Source organism: Lepisma saccharinum, chromosome 8, assembly GCF_977018435.1.
Source record: "Lepisma saccharinum chromosome 8, izLepSacc3.1, whole genome shotgun sequence".
NCBI lineage: Eukaryota > Metazoa > Arthropoda > Insecta > Zygentoma > Lepismatidae > Lepisma > Lepisma saccharinum.
Window position 1 is genome coordinate 60989454 of NC_139236.1, and position 12715 is coordinate 61002168.

The 12715-nt window shown below is 36.9% G+C and overlaps 1 protein-coding gene across 5 annotated transcripts in view; it reads right to left on the reverse strand.

Moving 5' to 3' along the window:
- The window catches only part of LOC145991046 (facilitated trehalose transporter Tret1-like), a 67476-nt gene that overhangs the window by 37941 nt on the left and 16820 nt on the right, over positions 1-12715 (reverse strand). Inside the window, exons 1-2 of one of the 5 annotated variants that reach the window (XM_083126743.1) lie at positions 11748-11981; positions 8731-8851 (exon numbers count right to left, since the gene is read on the reverse strand). The exons of 2 other annotated variants lie outside the window; for them this stretch is intronic. The gene's annotated coding sequence lies outside the window, so the exon portion shown is untranslated. Of the gene's footprint in view, positions 1-8730; positions 8852-11747; positions 11982-12715 lie in introns of those variants that run through there. 2 more of the 5 variants (XM_083126742.1, XM_083126744.1) reach the window with 2 other exon arrangements.

Genomic DNA, 12715 nt, shown 5'->3' on the forward strand with positions numbered 1-12715 from the left:
AATATATATATCTAGCAGAATGCTTGAAAATGCTTGGATATTCGATTAATATTATATATCTTTGATACTACATGTTTACCTACATGTCCTTTTGATAATACATATTTAGATATTTTGTCAATTATTATTACATATTTATGTACAGTGTCTCTCAAAAGTTTTAGGACAACGACATTTTAAACTAGGCAACCCAATTTACACAAGCCGTTGGTGGGTTGCGTGCAGAGTTAGGCTCAATTTCAGGGTTGCCACATGCACAATAGATATTTATAAAACACGCGAAAGAAATATAAACAATTATTATTGTATAAAATTATTAAAAATATCACTATTATATCGCAAATGACAAAATTCTTTCTGAAAGAAAAAAATAGGTTTTCTAGTATTTCATCGCTGATGAGTCTACAGTAAGGAGAAGAGGTGAGAGGAAACGAAAGGTTACAAAGGAGAGGAGAAGGAGAAAGCGAAAGGAGAAGAGGAAAAGTAGAGGAGAGAAGAAAGATAGGTTAGACGAGGAGAGGAGATGTAGTGAGGAGAATGGAAAAAGATTCGAGGAGAGATGAGGAAAAAAGAACAAAGAAGAGAAAAGAGGAGGAAAACGAGAGGAGAGGAGGAGACGAGAAGAGGGAAGTGGAGAGTAGAGTAAAGGAGAGAACAAGAGAAGAACGAAAAAAGAGAGTACAGTGGAGTCGGAAATCTAAGACAGGAAAGGAGATAAGAGGAGTGGAGAAGAGTGGGATGGAGATAAGATGCGAGAAAAGTAGTGAAGGCGATATGAGATAAAAGCAGAACAGAAAGAGGGGAGAGAAGAAGGAGAAGGAACTGGAGAGAAGAGGTAGTTGCAGAAAATATCGTCTGAGCGTCAAGAATGTATGTATTGGTCAAATTATCGACATGAAACATTCAATAACATTTTGAAATGTATTGGAGAATATATTAGATCGGTGCGAAATGCCTTTTGGCTGAGTTCAGAGCAAATTAAAAATCTTCCATGTAAGATCTTTGATTTTACCTGCGATTACACCACTAAACAATTGAACGTAATTTTTAATATTTATAAGAATTATTCAATTTTTCTCTACTTCTCGGTTCGTTGAAATTGAGATTTTGTAATTCAATATTTCCCCTCCCCCCATCGTTAATTCCAAACTGAATCATTCCGTTTCACACGGCGTGGACAATGAACACAATAGGATATGTCTAAAACTTACGAAAATGTTCTGCCACCGGAAGGGTTTGAACCTACAACCATCAGATTGACAATCCTGAACGGTAGCCACTACCCTACAAGCTTTCGTTCCTTAAACCAGGTAGAAGAACCGCTACACCATGCCTTTACCTTCGAATGAAACAACAATTTTTTTTAAGTATTCTGTCCCTTTAATATTGTAAATGTCGTTTTTGTATACGTGTAGTTGAACTTTTACTTTAATTTTGATTTGCTTTCTTGTAGTATAACCGGTATCTTCGAGAAATAATTTTCGAAGTAATTAAAAACGAGAATATTGTTAGTTGTGAAAATGCGAGTTATATCTTCTAACTTATTATTGTGATTAGACATTACTAATGGAAAATATCTAGAGGCTTGAACATTACAGGACGATGTTCTTTTCCTGTGATACTCTAACAGACAAAATGCTTGTTTACTGATGCAAGTCTTGTGTCCAGAACAGTCTTATGAAATGTATTTGCTGTTGCGTAAGGTAACACGAAATAATTACACCGTTTGCGAACTACCAAATCTGTGCAACGTTATACGTAAACAGGCGGAAAATTTTATTCATAAAATCATGTCACATTTGACAGTATTAGTCAAGAGAGACTTTGGGATACTGTGTTAAGGTGCTGGACTAAATCCTTCTAATTTTTCTTACTCGAAGAACAACAATTTCTAAGGAAGCGCAACAGTGATGATCTTTCTTATTTCTTTTAAATGCTTACACTTTCCTTTAACTGGGTTAAAAATAAATAAGAATATTGCTTGTATTTCTGTCATTGACGTAGACCAGAGAGAGAGACAGACAGACAGATATTACAAAATAGTTCAAATAGTGCAAGCGCCATTAAAAGTCATGATAATTCTATGTTGCGTACTTAGAATTATTCATACAATAAAGAACATGTCTAATTGTGAGTTAACAAAAAAACAATAATAAAGAGACATTTTCGTATCACGATTGCAGTTCGAAAAAGTCGGGACAGGGATTGAAAGTAACGCACTGTCCTGACTAAATCGGTGAATCGGACGTCTGCTAGCCATGCATCAATGATTATAAAACTAAAACCACCCAATATTGCAGCTTGAAGACTTTTGCGCAAGAAATAGATTCATTTATGCAAGAGCAAAATTGAAATTTTTTTCACATTTCAAAAATCGACGATGTTATTTTCGTATTTATTTATTTATAGGTTCACATTTAAATATTTTAGGGTTCGAGGGGGGAGCATGGCCCACATGGCCCCTCCCTTGGGTACTGACCTTACGTAGACAGTGGAAGAGAAATTTTGGAGAACCTTTCTATTAAATTTAGTATTTACATTCACCTTATGCTCAGATAGATTAAACCGTTTATTGATAATCGTGAACTTTTCGTTTAATAGATAATATTTGGTTTTAGATGACGGGAGAACATTGATCGAATTTCCTTTCTTGCTCTTTTGAGAGAATATATACTTCTACAATAGCAATCGCGTTCGGAAACCGTGAAACAAATGACTTGATTTTCAAAGGCAGACAAGCTTGGTAGTCTAGCTTGCTCGCGATCAAAGTGACTCACTCACGCTATTCAAGGCCGCTTCTTATCGCAAAACACTGTGCTTCGATGCACAGTGTCTGCACCCAGCACGTTACAAGTGACCAGAGTCGAAATTTAGAGAGAATCTGAAGAATGGTAGATTTCATCAGAAGCGGCTAGGTAGGCACCAGCTCAACATGCAATAGTTTAAGTGATAATTCTTGACAAACAAAAAACCGTATTGAATAATTATTGGGATAGTAATACGTGTATCCGCTCCTTTTTAACAATGTAAGCTCGAAGACAATCTGCCCGACCCTGTGGCCTAGTGGTTAGCACCTCGCGCTGCGACGCCAAGGGTCCCGGGTTCGAATCCCGGTCCGGCTTGGTTGTTTGTGAATGTCCATTCATCAATTTCATCACTCATCCCCATCTTCGCAAATTAGCCAAGAGGCACAAAACGCGAAGTAAAATAAAATAACTCAATCAATCAATTAATCGAAGACAATCTGTATTCCATTTATTTATATTAGCAACTTGGTCAACCGGAGGTTATTTTATCGCCTTCGATAATCGAATTGTCTGTTCGATTATTTTTTGTTTACCCAGGAACATGCCCCATAGGAGATTTCCGAGACCGGGTTAACCTACTCACTCGTAGCTCCCCAATTTCTTCACGATGGTGGGTTTCTACCGGTCCCATACACAGGCCGAGAACATAGAGAGTGAGCATAGGCGGACTCGAATCCATGCCGTCCTGCAGTCGGAGTCCAAAGCACAGCTCCTTTGACCGCACGGTCACGGAGGAGGACCTTTCTTATCTTACCTTTGGCTAATCGCGACGATGAGGATGAATTATGAATAGAAAAATAAAGAAGGTCACGCACAAAGTAGAGGACGATCTTCAACCTCTTGGGATGACGAGTTCAAGCCCTAAATATGAGGATTTCAACCTTAAACGACCTCAATTTCAAAATTATAAACAAAATGCCTACTTACACTAAACTTCTCATCAAGGCCAAAATAGTTTGTAACTGTGAAACTACCCCTGAATACAAATTGACATTTTTTTTCCATGTGAGTAAGAATTCAATGTGTGGCATACAGACATAGATGATACCTTTTGAGAAACAATTAACTGTACCCTGTCCCAGCATCTCTGGAGCAAAGCCGCGCATAGCGGAAGAGAAGTGGGGAGAGGGGATGGAGTGGACAGAGCGAATCAGTGCACGCTGCTGGGAAGGCTGGTAACTGCAGTGGTTTTCCTCCCTCCACGCAATCCCATTCCTCTCACGTGTTCATCGCTGCTCAGATACTTTTTTTCGTTCACCTGTTCCAGAGATAAGTGGGACAGAGTGTAGTTCGCATACAAGTAGCAAGTAAAGAAACTTATCCCAGAATGAAAATTCCACGTAGTTTTAAAACGTTTGTTTAAGCAATGAATGACTGGAAACGGATCTCACATAATTACCTTGCCAAAATCTAGTGGTCGAAAATTAATTTCAAGACATTTCATATCTATTCACCATATTCCAAGTTATAAGGAACTATTTTGTAAATGTTCATGAAACCGTTATAAAATTACAAATAAAATATATTCACAAGCTTAGATATACTAATACGAAGAAAGAAATTCAGAGTTAAATTTCAAATGCATGTGTATAAAGTAATTCTAGAAGTACAGAGCTATATCTGAGTATTTAACTTCTTTTTTGCAGATAACGTTTACAATATTGAGGCGACAGAATAATTAGGAACTGTAGCTCCAAGAAAACAAAGGGCGTAGTGTATTGGTTAGAGTTCTTCAAAGCATTGCGGTCCCACGTTCGATCCTCCATACTAGATGTTCCTTAAAAAAGAATCCCTTCCATTAAACAAGAGCACGGTAACATTATTTGTAATAGCAGTATATAGTGGCTACATTGTTCTGCATATGAAATTTATAAAAAAAATAAAATAAATGAATTGACACACGTTCAACGGGATATTTTTACATATAAGATCGTGAATTATGATACTCTAACGATAATTGTGTACTGCTTCAAAGACATTGACAAATATTAATGAAATAACTATTTATATGTGTGGCAATTCAGAACATGCTAATTTTACCCCTTTTCCCACTTGAGTTCAATGCAAGGATACCTCCGCAAATATCGAATGAAAAGTTCTCACCATGTGCAATTCTCCATTAAATGTTTTCGCCGAGTCTTACTACTTTCGTTTTCTTTGTTACAAACAATACTTGTTTGCACGTTACATGCAGGAGAGTTACATCTACATTTCACATTGGTCAGCTCCTTCTACCTGGCTTAAGGAGCGAAAGCTTGTATGGTAGTGGCTACCGTTCAGGATTTTCAATCTGATGGTCGTAGGTTCAAACCCTTCCGGTGGCAGAACATTTTCGTAAGTTTTAGACATATCCCATTGTGTTCATTGTCCACGCCGTGTGAAACGGAATGATTCAGTTTGGAATTAACGATGGGGGGATATTGAATTACAAAATCTCCATTTCAACGAACCGAGAAGTGGAGAAAAATTGAATAATTCTTATAAATATTAAAAATTACGTTCATTTTTTCAGTGGTGTAATCGCAGGTAAAATCAAAGATCTTACATGGAAGATTTTAATTTGCTCTAAACTCAGCCAAAAGGCATTTCGCACCGATCTAATATATTCTCCAATACATTTCAAAGTGTTATTGAATGTTTCATGTCGATAATTTGACCAATGCATACATTCTTGACGCTCAGACGATATTTTCTGCAACTACCTCTTCTCTCCAGTTCCTTCTCCTTCTCTCCCCTCTCTCTGTTCTGCTTTTATCTCATATCGCCTTCACTACTTTTCTCGCATCTTATCTCCATCCCACTCTTCTCCACTCCTCTTATCTCCTTTTCTGTCTTAGATTTCCGACTCCACTGTACTCTCTTTTTTCGTTCTTCTCTTGTTCTCTCCTTTACTCTACTCTCCACTTCCCTCTTCTCGTCTCCTCCTCTCCTCTCGTTTTCCTCCTCTTTTCTCTTCTTTGTTCTTTTTTCCTCATCTCCCCTCGAATCTTTTGCCATTCTCCTCACTACATCTCCTCTCCTCGTCTAACCTATCTTTCTTCTCTCCTCTACTTTTCCTCTTCTCCTTTCGCTTTCTCCTTCTCCTCTCCTTTGTAACCTTTCGTTTCCTCTCACCTCTTCTCCTTACTGTAGACTCATCAGCGATGAAATACTAGAAAACCTATTTTTTTCTTTCAGAAAGAATTTTGTCATTTGCGATATAATAGTGATGTTTTTAATAATTTTATACAATAATAATTGTTTATATTTCTTTCGCGTGTTTTATAAATATCTATTGTGCATGTGGCAACCCTGAAATTGAGCCTAACTCTGCACGCAACCCACCAACGGCTTGTGTAAATTGGGTTGCCTAGTTTAAAATGTCGTTGTCCTAAAACTTTTGAGAGAGACTGTACATATTTTTTTTACTTTGATATTACATAAAAATCCGAGGTCTAGTTATAACTAACACCACTACAAGTACATGGCATGTGAGAAAATAAAACCTTTATATCTACAAGGAGCACACTCTGCAACAAATCACAAACTACACGCTGAATTTTTTAAAACCAGCAGGATAACAAGAAACTGCCAGTTAAGCCAAACTGCATATTGCAAATTGCAATAAGTCACAATAAAGTTCTACAGCACAAATTGTAAGACATTATTTATGGATGGGTCAAGGTTTGTATATATACCGTATATCGAAATCATAAGCAAGCGCACGGGGGGCAGTAGGAGGCAGTTGCCCCTATAATACTCTTAGAAATTTAGTGTAGAGGAATATTATCACCGATATTAAACAATATTATGCTCTTAAAAAAATAAGTATTTTCAAACCGACGGAAGTTCCAAGCAACTGCGGAGGGGGTTTATTATTTCCTTGTAATTGAACTATCGCACTTTGTTCTCTACCAAATGTCTTGGTACTAACACTCCCACACACTTTATTCGTTAGTTATGTTACCTGTATGTGTTTATAGAATAAATTGCCCATACATTGGAAATCAGGAGCGGAAATCGGGTGCCAACCATGGGAGGAGGGGGGGGTGGGCAAGAGCAGTTTACCTTTTCTTGGTAGACAAGGCTTAGCATGAACTTGCAAAAAGTGAGGGGGTTAACCGCCCTCCATGCAGTCACTGTTGGAAATGAATAAATTATATGTAGTTGTTTTGAATCTGCTGTACGAAACCATGCTTATGTAATTAGTCCTTGAACCACGGAGAGGGGAAATAAAGGAGGGTCTAGAGAACTAAGTTTGTATTCTTCTAATAGTGATTTTCGGCGGGTCCGGACACTTTATACACGCCCCTGTTTCGTACCCATCAATACAATAAAACAGATGAAATGAGGTTTTAATTTTTCAGATTGAACTTTCATCAAGGCTATTGCTCCCCCTAATCAGAAGGTATCGGCACGCCTATGATTTAAATGTCCACCAACACCCTATCATGATTATAGATGGCGACAGTGGCGCCTCTGGAATCTTGAGATCAAATGTCGGAAGAACCCAGCTGAACAAATTTTACACGAGAAGGAACGATGGACAATTGGAGCAATTCTTTATTCTGAGTTTGGAAAATAATTGTATAGTTACTAGAGTGTGAGAGAAATGGAACAAAGATTTGCAAACACCGTTGTATATAAAATGATGCAAACAGATATGATACGGTAATTAAATTGCTGTTCCTAGTGCTGGAATAGCCAGCTCTGTGGGGACACGCACAAATAATAACCTACGGCCATAAAGCAAGGACGTATTTAGAGGGCGGTCCAGGGGATCCGGACCCCCCCCCCCCGAAAGATTTATCAAGTACTAAAATTAAAAAATGGAAATATACTAGTTCAGCATTTGTTGTATAATTTCCTCTGAACTTATTGGTAGACAAGGATTATATTGGGATCCTACGGCTTTGAAGGACACGAAGGATGTATTTAGGGGGTCCGGACAATCCCCACCCCCATAGACTTATTAAGTATGAAAAATAATGAAAATATACTCTGTACTTATTGCAGGACAAGGATTATATTGGGATCATACGGTTTTGAGGACACGAAGGACGTATTTAGGGGGGTCCAGGGGTCCGGACCTCCCGAAAGACTTACCACGTACTAAAATTATAGAAATGAAAATATTAGCATTTGTTGCATAATCGATTGTTATTAATTTCCTCTGAACTTTTTACAAGGCAAGGTTTATATTGGGATCATACGGCTTTGAATGACATTACAAAGATGATTTATGTACACTATTACTCAAAATAATAACTAACTAACTAAACTAACTCTCTAGCCTTCTTAAACCCGAAGGTTCATGGCTGCAGCAACACAGGCCTTCCATCTGTCCCTATCTTGAGCAAGATCTATATACTCTTTCCCATCCCTACCGATTTCCTTTAGGTCCATCTCAACGTTGTCCCTCCATCTTCGTCTTGGCCTTCCTACAGGTCTCTTACCATCTGGTTTCCCAACAAGAATCCTGTAAACTCCTCTTTCCTCTCCCATTCGTGCCACATGGCCTGCCCACCTAAGTCTTCTTGATTTAATTATTCTAATAATATCTGGACATGTATTACTCAAAATAATATGCATAAGATATTAATCAGAAACTTACTTTTCTCCAACTACATGTAACATCATTTTGTTATTCGATAAGTATTCAATTATTCATCTATTTGACATTAATTTCAATGCCAGGACACTTGTTTTTATGTAAATTATTCCAATCTTAACTACAGGTAAGCTACGTAATGAATATGCGCTGTTATTATATCTCTATTCTTAGTATTTTTACCTAATCGTGTAATAAGAATATAATATCAATTTATGTATTGTAATTAGTATTAATTTAATTTAATATACTAATTTAAACATTATTATTAATATTATTCCTGAGACACTTTGTTCTGACCCCCCCCCCCGAAACATATTTCTAGATACGTGCCTGCCAGGAAGGAATTCGAATCCTGGACTCCTGTCGTCGTTGCACTCTGTGCTAACCACTCCTTCACGGAGGTCGGCACGTGACTAATGGAAACGCCTAAGTTAACGTGGGAAGCCAGTTGCTGGAAATATTACAGGAGGAATAGTAATTATCGATTACGCTACAAAGTAACAAAAATACCAACAAAATAAAATTTCTAAATATCTTCTAGCTCTAGATGATTATTATTTTCCCCCTAACAGTTTTCCAAACATTTTCAGGTTACCGAAATCAATATATCCGATGATACTTAATACGAATTTTAAGAAAATCATCATTCTGCGTGAGCATCGTAATGAGAAGCCCTACAATATATTAAAATTGTTTCGTACGAATACATGTGACGAAGACGATAGCAACTATTGACAATTATTTGTTGTAGGAAACTTGTATCTATTCTGAATCCATGTTTACCTTCGTCATATCATTTGTTACAACAAATCCTCAAGAGTGGTCAAACATCCTTCCTGCCCATTTGCTTGCAGGAAACTGTCTATCGCGCAGTAATAAACTCAGGGTAGGAGAGAATAAACTGGAGGAAATGAGATTTCCATCTCGGAACGACATATCGCTGGCAAAAATAACGTAATGTTAACCCAAGGAATTTACTATTATTATTATTAGCAATACTTGTATTTCCAAGGCAAAGTTTATCAATATTTCAATGCTAGACTATTCACGAAACAAGTAACTTCGATTCAAAATTTTACATGAGTCACTGAATTTTCTGGCTACTACAAGTACTAAATTCATTCGTAAGAAATCATCGCCATTGTTGCGTGGCAAGAATGTAAAGTTATGTATAAACTATATTATTCCATAATATTATGCATTCCATTTGTCTCCAAAAATTTCGTTGCAAAATGTATTTTGCTCATTTCTTTTACACGTGAAACGAATTAGCAATCTCCAGAAGCACCGATTAATTTGCACTACCTTCATTGATAGGATTCAGGTCAACAAAAATTACGGAATAATTTATTACAACGACATTCTAACAAACTGCATACGTACATCTACTTTAGCCAGTAATGCAATAATAAAAATATCAAGCCCAGAAATATCAGCTCTACACAGACATAAGGACTAAATTTACTTTAATATGGTTATCAGATGATTATAACTTATGCACATAATTATATAGCTATTTGATGTCCAAAATTTACTACAGAATATTTCGCTCATTATCTGACATTATCGTGGTTTTATAACAAGAGACAAGTTTTATTTTCTGATCACTTACAAAGGTTAAAATTAACAGTTCTTCACCGCATGTTCAACACACTGAACTTTTCTTTAATATCGTTAAATTACCAGGTCAATGTTAGTATTCGATTCGTCGAAACAGTTTGATAAATAAATAGAGATATTTTAGATCATGTGAAGCTAGAATTGGTGGTTTTAAGATCATCGATATACATATTAGCTGAAGGAAGTTCAGTTCCTTTATGTTGGCTAAAATATTCTAGCAAAAGGTGCATTTATAATGTAACAAGGGCAATATGAAGGAAGAATAGGCCAAATAAAGAAAGGCATTTTACTTTGAAATGATGCCAGCTAAATTAGTAAAATTACTCGAAAAAAATACTGAATGATACTGGGAACATCTTATTAAGCAAACAAATCAAGTTTGGCAAGAAATAAATTAGTAACAATTATGCTGTTCAGTGCAATCTAAATTCTTATTTTCAGACTTCAGTCGACGTAGCACGGCGGTTTTTATTTTCGTTGTCGTAAATAAGTAGAATTCAGAAATGCCTGCGTACTGTAATGATCTCAAAATCCATAATTTGCATAGAAATTACGATTAGCATCAACTCCCAACACTCCTAGCCTACCAATATCAAATAAAAATTAAATCTAACACTACGAACGGAATAAAATTTGACACATCGAAATGAAAACCATAACCACGAAAATCTTGGAAATGTAAATTTTCTGTTATGCAATGTGTCAAACAGAACACTAATGACGTACTACTTTCCCAGTTTTCTATCAGTAAAAACCGGTTGTGTACGTATTGAAAAAAAAAAAAGAATATCTACTTTTTTTACGCATGACATGTTACACAATATAAAATTTTAATTTTTCAAGGTGGCGGAAAACAAGATAAACCTAGACATTTGTTCACAACAATACTACATAAAGCCACACATGACTTCGCTATAACACACCTCCGCTATAGCTAACAGAAAACGTTCATGCATTCCAGCGTTACGTGTGCGACATTTACACACAAAATTTAAGGTTCTAGTCACTAGATTGGAAAATATTCATAATGAAATGATTTCATGGAATTCTGAAGTACTTTGTGGTGTCTGTTAAGAAATGAAAGAAAACTTGAGTATAGGCTGATACATGTAAAGCATTAACAAAATTGCGTTACGTGTGTGACGTTTTAAAAATTAGCAAATTTTGACTTAATTTGTCTGAAGCATATAGGCCGCAGTAGTAACTTTTATTGGTGAAATGTGTAAATAATATGCATTCACAAACATCTAAACCTTAATGCAATTAAAAATCATAATTTTTATATTAATTCATGTCATTATTTGTAGGGCGAGTTTTCGTGGAATGCCCCCTCATACGCAACAAGCTTCACAAACCATGCAAAATTTTCCACTTTCCAGATACAGAGAATCAAGGGAACCCAGTTTTGTAAGAAACGATTAAAAAGAATGCAGCACAATAAAACTTAAGCCGCCTCGGTGACCGACCTTGCCACCAAAGTTGTTCCGGGTTCGAGCTTCGACCTAGACATTCCTTCAGTCTCTCTGTTCATCAATATGTGACATGCATTCTTGCCATCGCGATTAACCGTAAAAGGCATACAATCGACAGTAAAACAACATTTTTATATGTCCCAGTTCATGAACTAAAAGTGGATCATTTAAGTAGGTTTTCTGCATTGTAGCATTCAACAAAAATTACAGCAAGGGTTGTGAAGAGGCCTAAACATGACTAATTTCTTATCTTACCTTCGCAGTGGCTCCGAAAGTTGAACTGCCTTCCTGTTACGAAGCGTAGCAAAGGAATAACTTCCGTTAATGCATGGACTGAAAGCTAGAGCCTGTGTGGCGCCCTTGCGTAGTTGTGATTTTATGCACTCGCCATTCAATGCCACAGCGCACCCTTTGGGATGTGAATATTAAACAGCTTTTCTAACATTCGATCGTCCTATGTGTGCTTCGATAGGAACAGAAACCTGACAGGATCAGCACAGTCGCACACCCCTCCGATGTGCATATTACGCTGCGCTTCCCTTTCCTGCGATTGGTCAGATCAGCTCAACCTCCACTACGCATATCGCGTAGTGAAGGTCTAGGTGCGGGGCATGCCCAGCTTGCAACGAACGTCAAAACTAATGCTAAGAGCTCTAAAGCTGGCTCTCCTAACCTAACCACATACGCATTATTAGACCTAAGCGGAATTGTAGGTCAGGAATATCTAGGTTAGGAGGGTCAGATTGAGAGCTCTTAGCATTAGTTTTGAAGTTTGTTGAAAGCTGAATGTGCTCCGCACCAGACCAGCTTAAGGTGTGGCACTGTTGAATAAACTTTTAGTATGGCATCAAAAAAAGTAATCTCGCTACCATCCCTAGCTGCGGTGATATATATGATATGATTTATTTGCATCCAAGGACTACAATTTTGTACAAGTAGGTACATCTGTAGTATAGAACATGTCAAATAGAAATACATGATAATAAAGTTTGGTAATTTTAACATAAGATACACACATATTGGTGTATCATAACCCTTGCATATAAAGATATTATACTTGACAATTTCAGTTTGATGTGCAACAGCTCTGCATGTATGGTAACTAACCATACCTTTTAACATTTATTCTGATTACACATACACAAGACCTTGAGTCCTTCACACTCTGGACCATTAGATATGTCTGTGCATTCAAAAGATGAGTGTTGCCTTTGTATATTCTT